This window comes from Triticum urartu, chromosome 1, assembly GCF_003073215.2.
Source record: "Triticum urartu cultivar G1812 chromosome 1, Tu2.1, whole genome shotgun sequence".
Classification (NCBI taxonomy): domain Eukaryota; kingdom Viridiplantae; phylum Streptophyta; class Magnoliopsida; order Poales; family Poaceae; genus Triticum; species Triticum urartu.
Genome location: NC_053022.1, coordinates 562,698,867 through 562,708,696, shown reverse-complemented (window position 1 = coordinate 562,708,696; position 9,830 = coordinate 562,698,867).

The following is a 9,830-nucleotide window of genomic DNA, read 5'->3' as shown; positions in this document are numbered from 1 at the left end:
GGATCCCTGCCATATATTTTGTTGCCATGTTTGAGTGCTGTAGAATGTTTGTCTTGATGCATTTAGATGGCTACTTGCTGCTTATCGCAGACCGGTGCCATATTTGTTTAGCTTGCCATTTCCAAACCGTGCATCCGATTCCGGCGATCTTTATATCGATTTCAACCGAAATCACCTCATATTTCCAGTGGCACTCTTGGATTTCGAAGTTGAGTCCAGGTTCAATCATTCCTCGTCAAATCATGCATATGCATCACATACCGCATCCCGCATATCATACCATGTTCATGTGTTGGTTGTTTACTATGTTGTGTGCTTCTTTCCGGTGTTTGCTTCTTCGGTTTGGTTCCGATAACGTCGCGTTTGTAAGGACCCGTTCGTCTATGTTCGTTTGTCTTCTTCATGGACTCGTTCTTCTTCCTTGCGGGATTTCAGGCAAGATGACCATACCCTCGAAATCACTTCTATCTTTGCTTGCTAGCCGCTCGCTCTTTTGCTATGAATATGCTGCGATACCTACCACTTGCTTATCATGCCTCCCATATTGTTGAACCAAGCCTCTAACCCACCTTGTCCTAGCAAACCCTTGTTTGGCTATGTTGCCGCTTTGCTCAGCCCCTCTTATAGCGTTGTTAGTTGCAGGTGAAGATTGGAGCTTGTTCCATGTTTGGAACATGGGTATTTTGTTGGGATATCACAATATCTCTTATTTAATTAATGCATCTATATACTTGGTAAAGGGTGGAAGGCTCGGCCTTATGCCTGGTGTTTTGTTTCACTCTTGCCGCCCTAGTTTCCGTCATATCGGTGTTATGTTCCCGGATTTTGCGTTCCTTACGCGGTTGGGTTATAATGGGAACCCCTTGACAGTTCGCCTTGAATAAAACTCCTCCGGCATGGCCCAACATTGGTTTTACCATTCACCACCTAGCCTTTTCTTTCCCTTGGGTTCTGCAGACTCAAGGGTCATCTTTATTTTAAACCCCCGGGCCAGTGCTCCTTTGAGTGTTGGTCCAAACTGAGCGATGTCCGGAGCTACCAGGGGCAACTCTGGGCTGGCCCACCCGACGTCTGGCTCATCCGGTGTGCCCTGAGAACGAGATATGTGCAGCTCCTATCGGGATTTGTCGGCACATCTGGGTGGCTTTGCTGGTCTTGTTTTACCATTGTCGAAATGTCTTGTAACTGTGAATCCGAGTCTGATCGGGTCTTCCCGCTAGAAGAAATATCCTTCGTTGACCGTGAGAGCTTGTGATGGGCTAAGTTGGGACACCCCTGCAGGTATTTGAACTTTCGAAAGTCGTGCCCGCGGTTATGGGCAGATGGGAATTTGTTAACGTCCGGTTGTAGAAAACCTGAAGTTGACCTTAATTAAAATGCATCAACCGCGTGTGTTACCGTGATGGTCTCTTTCCGGCGGAGTTCGGGAAGTGAACACGGTGTTGGAGTTATGCTTGACATAGGTTGTTTTAGGATCACTTCTTGATCATAAATTCCCGAACGTGCTTTGCCTTCTCTTCTCGCTCTCATTTGCGTATGTTAGCCACCATATATGCTAGTCGCTTGCTGCAGCTCCACCTCATACCTTTACCTTACCTATAAGCTTAAATAGTCTTGATCGCGAGGGTGTGAGATTGCTGAGTCCCCGTGACTCGCAGATACTTCCAAAACCAGCTTGCAGGTGCCGATGAGTCCGTGCAGATGGCGCAACCAAGCTCAGGAGGAGCTCGATGAAGATCTTGTCCTTTGTGTTGTTTCGTTCCAGTTGATCAGCAGTGGAGCCCAGTCGGGACGATCGGGGATCTATGTAGCATTTGGGGTAGTCTTCTTTTGTTTTGGCTCCGTAGTCGGGCCCTGAGTGTATTTGGATGACGTAATGCTTTATTCATGTATTGTGTGAAGTGGCGATTGTAAGCCAACTATGTATCTCTTTCCCTTATGTATTACATGGGTTGTGTGAAGATTACCTCACTTGCGACATTGCTTTCAATGCGGTTATGACTCTAAGTCGTGCTTTGACAAGTGGGAGATATAGCCGCATCGAGGGCGTTACAGGTCGCTTGAATATTTGTGAATTATCTCAGAATTTTCAGGGCCATAAAAATTAGGGTTGCTTTGGAGCAAACAGATTTGGCTTAGGGTTTTAGAGAGAAATTGAATATTTTTCATTTAAGAAAAATATTCCAAAGGTTATTTTGAGGTGGATCAGAAGTGAAATGATGGTTTGGGAGAGAAATGAACACTTGGGTGAAAGCCATGGATTCCCAAGTGTTTAAGTGCAAATGAAAAGATTCAGAAACTCCAAGTTTCAAAAAATTCAAATGAAAACTCAAACAAAAGAAAGAGGGCAAAAACCAGGCTGTCACAAACCTCCCCCACTTAGAATGAATCTCGTCCTCGAGATTCAGTTGCTTGGGAAAACCACTCTGGATACTGACTCTTAAGGAACTCTTCCTGCTCCCAAGTTGCTTCTGACTCTGTGTGATGCTCCCACTGAACTTTGAAAAACTTTCTGACTTTGCTGCGAGTGAAACTTTCCATTTGATCCCAAATTTTGAACGGTCTTTCTTCATAAGTTTAATATTTTGCCAATTCTATCTCAGTCATTGCAGTTCTTTTATCAGGCGGGGATATGCATCGTCTCATTTGCGAAACATGGAACACATTGTGTATATCTGACAACTCCGGGGGTAGTTCTAGTTGGTATGAAACCGTATCCACCCGAGACATAATTGGGAATGGACCAATGAATCTGGGTGCCAGCTTTCCACGAGTCTGAAATCGTTTAATTCCTTTCATAGGAGTGACTCGGAGATACACGTGTTCTCCGGGCTCAAAACTGACCTGCCGGTGCTTTGCGTCATAATAACTCTTCTGACGGGATTTGGCCAATTGCAGTCGGTCTCTGATTTCCCGGACTTGTCTCTCAGCTTCCATCATGAGATCGGTTCCAAGATATGGCTATCTCCAGCTTGAGACCAATTTAGAGGAGTGCGACACTTATGACCATATAGAGCTTCATATGGTGACATCTTTAGACTGGTCTGGAAACTGTTGTTATATGAGAACTCGGCGTATGGCAAGCAATCTTCCCATTTTTCCCCGTTGGCTAGCACACAGGCTCGCAACATATCTTCGAGTATTTGATTTACTCGCTCTGTCTGACCGTTCGTCTGAGGGTGATAAGCAGTACTATATTTCAGTGCTGTCCCCAAGGCTTGATGGAGACGGGACCAGAAAGCGGAGGTAAACAAAGATCCTCGGTCGGAAGTGATAGTCTGGGGTACTCCATGTAGACTGACGATTCTAGATACATATAGTTGTGCAAGTTCGTCTACTCTGTATGTGGTGCTGATCTGGATGAAGTGAGCAACCTTGGTGAGGGTGTCCACTATAACCCAGATGGCGTCTTTGCCTCGCTGAGTCCTAGGCAATCCGGTTATGAAATCCATGCAAACATCATCCCATTTCCATTGTGAAACTGGCAGTGGTTGGAGAAGTCTAGCTGGCTTCTGATGATATGCTTTCACCTTGTTGCATATGTCGCAACAGGCTACAAAATAGGTAATGTGTTTCTTCATCCCATCCCACCAGAATATTCGTTTAAGGTCTTCATACATTTTCCTACCTCCTGGATGAATGGAATACAAGTATTCGTGTGCTTCTGACAAGATTTTCTTCTTCAAGTCCGGTTGATCTGGTACACAAATTCGTCCATGGAATCGGAGGGTACCGAAGTTGTCCTTGAAGAAATCTGGGGACTGCTTTGCATGTTATTGTAGCTCGGCGTCATCTGGCTGGGCCTTGTGGATCTCCATCTCGAGTGTGGGGGTAACTTCCAAAATATTAGTGAGGCCAGCATCCATGATGACCAAGTTGAGCTGAGCGATCTCCTCCTGAAGTTCGGTAGGTAATGATTTTAACATGACATTTAAGCTGATGGGCTTTCGACTGAGCGCATTGGCAACGACGTTGCCTTGCTAGGATGGTAATTTATCCCGAGGTCATAGTCCTTGACCAACTCTAACCATCTTCGCTGACGGAGATTTAAATCTGGCTGAGTGAAGATGTACTTGAGGCTTTTGTGGTCGGTAAAAATTTGGCACCTTTTCCCAATGAGATAGTGTCTCCAAATTTTTAATGCATGAACCACTGCAGCCAATTCCAAATCATGAGTAGGATAATTTCCTTCGTGTGGTCGTAGTTGTCGTGAGGCATATGCTACTACCTTGCCGTCTTGCATCAATACACAACCAATACCTTGTCTAGAGGCATCGCAGTACACATCAAAGCTGCGATAAATGTCTGGAAGGGTCAATGCCGATGCGGTTGTCAGACGCGTCTTTAGCTCATTAAAACTCTTCTCACAGTCCTCTGTCCACTCAAACTTTGTATCCTTTTTGAGCAGTTCCGTCATAGGTTTAGCAATTTTGGAAAACCCTTCAATGAAACGACGATAGTATCCAGCTAATCCGAGAAAACTACGGATCTGTGGTACAGTCGTGGGCGGTACCCAATCGAGCACATCCTTTACTTTGCTCGGGTCCACGGCTATACCTTCGGCGGATAGTACATGTCCGAGAAACCCAACTTGCTTGAGCCAAAATTCGCACTTACTGAACTTGGCATATAGCTGATGGTTGCGGAGCCGTTGTAGTACTGCTCGGAGGTGATCCTTATGCTCTTCTTCACTCTTGGAGTAAATGAGGATATCATCGATAAAGACTACCACGAATTTGTCGAGGAAGTCCATGAACACTTTGTTCATCATGTGCATGAAGAAGGCAGGGGCATTGGTGAGACCAAAGGACATCACAGTATATTCGTAAAGACCGTATCATGTAGTGAATGCAGTCTTAGGAATATCTTCCTTTTTAATCTTGAGCTGATGATATCCGGTCCGTAAATCGATTTTTGAGAATACTTCAGCCCCACTAAGCTGATCAAACAGATCATCAATCCTTGGCAGTGGATATTTATTTTTTATGGTGACCTCATTCAGTTGACGGTAATCTATGCACATACAGAGACTGCCATCCTTTTTGCCCACGAAAATTGTAGGTGACCCCCATGGTGAAGAGCTGGGACGAATATAAACCTTCTAGAGTAATTCGTCAAGCTGTTTCTTTAGTTCCACTAATTCAGCGGCACCATGACCCAGTCAATGGTGTATTCAAGTTGAGTTATTTCTAGTTTCAACTTTAAACTAACAATGACCGGTGTCATAGCATGCCATGAAATGCAAAATAACACATGCATCATAAAAAAATTGTACCGATGTCATCTATGCACCAAGCATAACCGTCAACAACTCACGTTACTCTACTAGCTCAAGATGACTCACAACTTAACCAAAATATTTTGCAAGAAAGCAATTCCGATAACTTTTTCATATGCATAACAAAAGATTTCACCATCAACAATTCTTACTTTCTTTATCACTACATTAAGTTCAAACTTTCTGTAAAACAAGTAATATGATTTAACAGAATATTTTCTAACAAACTCTTATCAATTTTTGGAAAGCAAAAATATAGCTAAAATAACTATCATGCATAACAAAATTATCTCTAACATCCTCAAATAAATCTTAACTTGCTTTATCCACTAAACTAGTTTCAACTATTCTGTAAATCAAGCATAACAATTATTCAACATTTAACAGAATACAAATAACTCAATAATTATTTAAAGGCATGGATTAATCATTTCATTCAAGTGAGAAAATCACAAATATTCAAGTGGCACCATAAAAATGTTGCTGTGGCTTACCTTAGTGTAGGTGAGGTTCACAAGCCTCCTGGTGATCCTCAAGACAAGCCTCACCTTCTGAAAATAAATTTAAACACACAAATAAAATATCAAGAACACTTCTAAAATTCACCAGAAGTTCTAAACAGCTCAGAAAAATCTCATATTTGGTGAGCTGTTAGATTTTCTTTCAAAGAACACAATGCAAAAAGAATCAATTCATTTGGACTTATGGTTAAAAAGTTATAACTGTTTGAAGTGTTCTATAAATTCAAATGAATTTGAATAAAAAGAGTAAGACTGGGGGGTGACGTCGAAGGCGTAAAAGCCCAGGGGCGCCACCACTCGTACCGCTTCACGCGCGTAGTGAGTGACTGACTAGCGGTCCCCGCTAGTCAGGTGGGGGAAGACGGAGAGAGAAACAGAGACGGCCGCGGCTTCGCCGGAGCTCTCGCCGGCGATGAGGGCTCTTTGGCCAAAGCGAGAGGGAGGGATGGCAAGAGGAGGTCGAGGCGCACCTGCCCATACCCGTAGCGTGGCTAGGGGTGGTCGAACGGCGTCGGATTCGAGCTCGCGAGCGGAGGAAGAACGAGGAGGTCGTCAGAGTTGAGGAAGACGGCGAGCAGAGGCCGCTCCAGGGGCGCCAAGCAGGCGAGACGGCCTCACCGGAGAGAGGCGGAGGCCCTGGAGAGGTCGCCCAGGCCTGGGAGGGGCTGGAGCTGCCGCGGCGACCAGAGGGGATCGCCGGCGAGCTCGAGCTCGGGGACGGCGGCCCGAGGCCTGCTCGGCCAGGCTACGGCTTCCTACTCTACCGTGGAGTGTGTGTGAGTGCTGGAGGATGCTCGGAGAGGGTGGGGAGGGGCTCTATATATAGGCGAGCGGCGAGGGTGCTTTGGGCTCCGCCGGTGGATACCTGTCCACGGCGCCCGGCGACGAGCGGCGTCTGTGAGAGGGGGAGAAGGCGACGGAGGTCACGCGGCCACTATGGGCGAGCGGAGACGAGCACAGGATCAAGGGGGGTGACGACGAGCACAGTGCACACACACTGTTGGGCTGGCCGGACCTTGCCCGTGCTCGCTGCGGCGAGCTCCGGCGTCGGCGAGTGCCAGGGTGGATTTAATGGTGTCGAGACGATGATGGTGGCGAGCTTTGGCTAGGTTTGGCAGGCGGGGGAAGCGAGCACGCACGAACAGAGCGCTCGGCGGCTCCCAGAGCGCGTCGACACACATGCCTGGCATCGTGGACACGCGTGGTCACCGCGTGAACTCCCTCCACAGGCCGGCCTTCGTCCAAAAACCATGTCTGGTATGTTGTTCGTGGTGGTTTTGAAGTTTACCACGGTTGGGTTTGGATCCAGGTGCAGTAGATAAAGTTTTACAAGTCTGGTAAGTTTTTGGACAGTAACTTTGTGAGGTTACTATGGTCAAATGGCTGGGAGTTTGAAGCCGTGCTTTGGAGGCTAGCTTAGAGTTACTAAGGTAAATGAGCACAAGAAAGATCAGGTCAAATGGAGCAAGTAAAATGGTAGTTGCTGTAGAAACCACCATTCCTGTCCAGAACAGAAAAGATTTTCTGTAGCAAAAATATTCCAAAAAGTGATGAAATATTTTTGCTGAGGGAGGTGCCCTAGGGTCTCTAGAATATTTGTGAATTATCTCAGAATTTTCTGGGCCATAAAAATTAGGGTTTCTTTGGAGCAAACAGATTTGGCTTAGGGTTTTAGAGAGAAATTGAATATTTTTCATTTAAGAAAAGTATTCCAAAGGTTATTTTGAGGTGGATCAGAAGTGAAATGATGGTTTGGGAGAGAAATGAACACTTGGGTGAAAGCCAGGGATACCCAAGTGTTTAAGTCCAAATGAAAAGATTCAGAAACTCCAAGTTTCAAAAAAATTCAAATGAAAACTCAAACAAAAGAAAGAGGGCAAAAACCAGGCTGTCACACAACGCCCCCTACAGGCCCCTTTTTTAAGAAATAAGAGGGATCGTTCACCAAGAGAGCTGGATAGCAAACGATTTCGGAGAGCTGACCTGACACCCGACCAGGTGCCACCAAATCAGACGAAAGGAAGGGTAATTGGCGGGCTCCCTACCTCTAGCACGGTTGATTTATAACTAGCTACTCTTTTTGTGCCTAGTCAACTTTCTATCTTTTCCCCTATTAGAGTGTCTGTGAGTGTGAGCGCAACTGGTGGAGAGGCGACCCCGAGAAGATCAAATCTTGGTCAGTTTGTCGTCGCTGCCCGTCAAGCTTGATCTGCCATTCCCATCTTCCCTAACCTTCCACATAAGCCTTTTGTGCGAGTCTAGGGCGCTAGTTCGTACACCCACCCACAAAAAACCTAGTGTTGGTTCGGTTCTGTTTTGTCATATGAGGAGGGAGAGTCATGGAGGATGTGGAGAGGATGCCAGGCTAGGAGAGAAGGAGAAGAGTTTCGACTGGGCACCGGACGACCCACGGGCGGTAGGCAAGCTTTTCTCGGAGCATGCGGAAATGCACGAATATGAACCTGCTACTAAACTTATGTTGGGGGCAGCATGCAATTTCAAAAAAATTCCTACGTTCACGCAAGATTTATCTAGGAGATGCATAGCAATGAGAGGGGGAGAGTGTGTCCACGTACCCTCGTAGACCGAAAGTGGAAGCGTTAATTTAACGTGGTTGATGTAGTCGAACGTCTTCTCGATTGAACTGATCAAGTACCGAATGTATGGCACCTCCGAGTTCTGCTCATGTTCAGCTTGATGACGTCCCTCGAACTCTTGATCCAGCAAAGTGTCAAGGAGAGTATCGTCAGCACGACGGCATGGTGACGGTGATGGTGAAGTGATTCGCGCAGGGCTTCGCCTAAGCACTACGACAATATGACCGGAGGAGTTAACGGTGGAGGGGGGCACCGCACACGACTAAGAACAATTGATGTGTCTTAGAGGTGCCCCCCTGACCCCGTATATAAAGGAGGGAGAGGGAAGGAGGCCGGCCTAGGGACGCGCCAAGTGGGGGGAGTCCACTTGGACTCCTAGTCCAATTCGTCCCCCTCTTTCCTTTTACTGGAAGGGGAAAGGGGGAACGAGAGTGAGGAGGAGAAGGAAATGGGGTCGTGCCCCCTCCCCTAGTCCAATTCAAACTCCTTCCCTGGGGGGGGGAGCGCCACCCTTTGAGGGCTGCCTTGCCTCCCTCCTATGGCACATATGGCCCATATCTTCCCTCGGGGGTTCCGGTAACCCCCCCGGTACTCCGATATGTACCTGATACATTCCGAAACTCTTCCGGTGTCCGAATACTATCGTCCAATATAACAATTTTTACCTCTCGGCCATTTCAAGACTCCTCGTCATGTCCGTGATCTCATCCGGGACTCCAAACAATCTTCGGTCACCGAAAACACATAACTCATAATACAAATCGTCATCGAACGTTAAGCGTGCGGACCCTACAGGTTCAAGAACTATGTAGAGATGATCGAGACATATCTCCGGTCAATAACCAACATCGGAACCTGGATGCTCATATTGGTTCCTACATATTCTACGAAGATCTTTATCGGTCAAACCGCAATAACAACATACATCATTCCCTTTGTCATCGGTATGTTACTTGCCCGAGATTCGATCATTGGTATCTTCATACCTAGTTCAATCTCATTACTGGCAAGTCTCTTTACTCGTTCTGTAATACATTATCTCGCAACTAACTCATTAGTCACATTGCTTGCAAGGCTTATAATGATGTGCATTACCGAGAGGGCCCAGAGATACCTCTCCGATACTTGGAGTGACAAATCCTAATCTCGATCTATGCTAACCCAACAAACACCTTCGGAGACACCTGTAGAGCATCTTTATAATCACCCAGTTACGTTGTGATGTTTGATAGCACACGAGGTGTTCCTCCGGTATTTGGGGGTTGCATAATCTCATAGTCAGAGGAATATGTATAAGTCATGAAGAAAGCAATATCAATAAAACTTAATGATCATTATGCTAAGTTAAGGGATGGGTCTTGTCAAATGACAGCACATGTCTATGGTCAGGAAATTTAACCATTTTTGATTAACGAGCTAGTTTAGTAGAGGCAC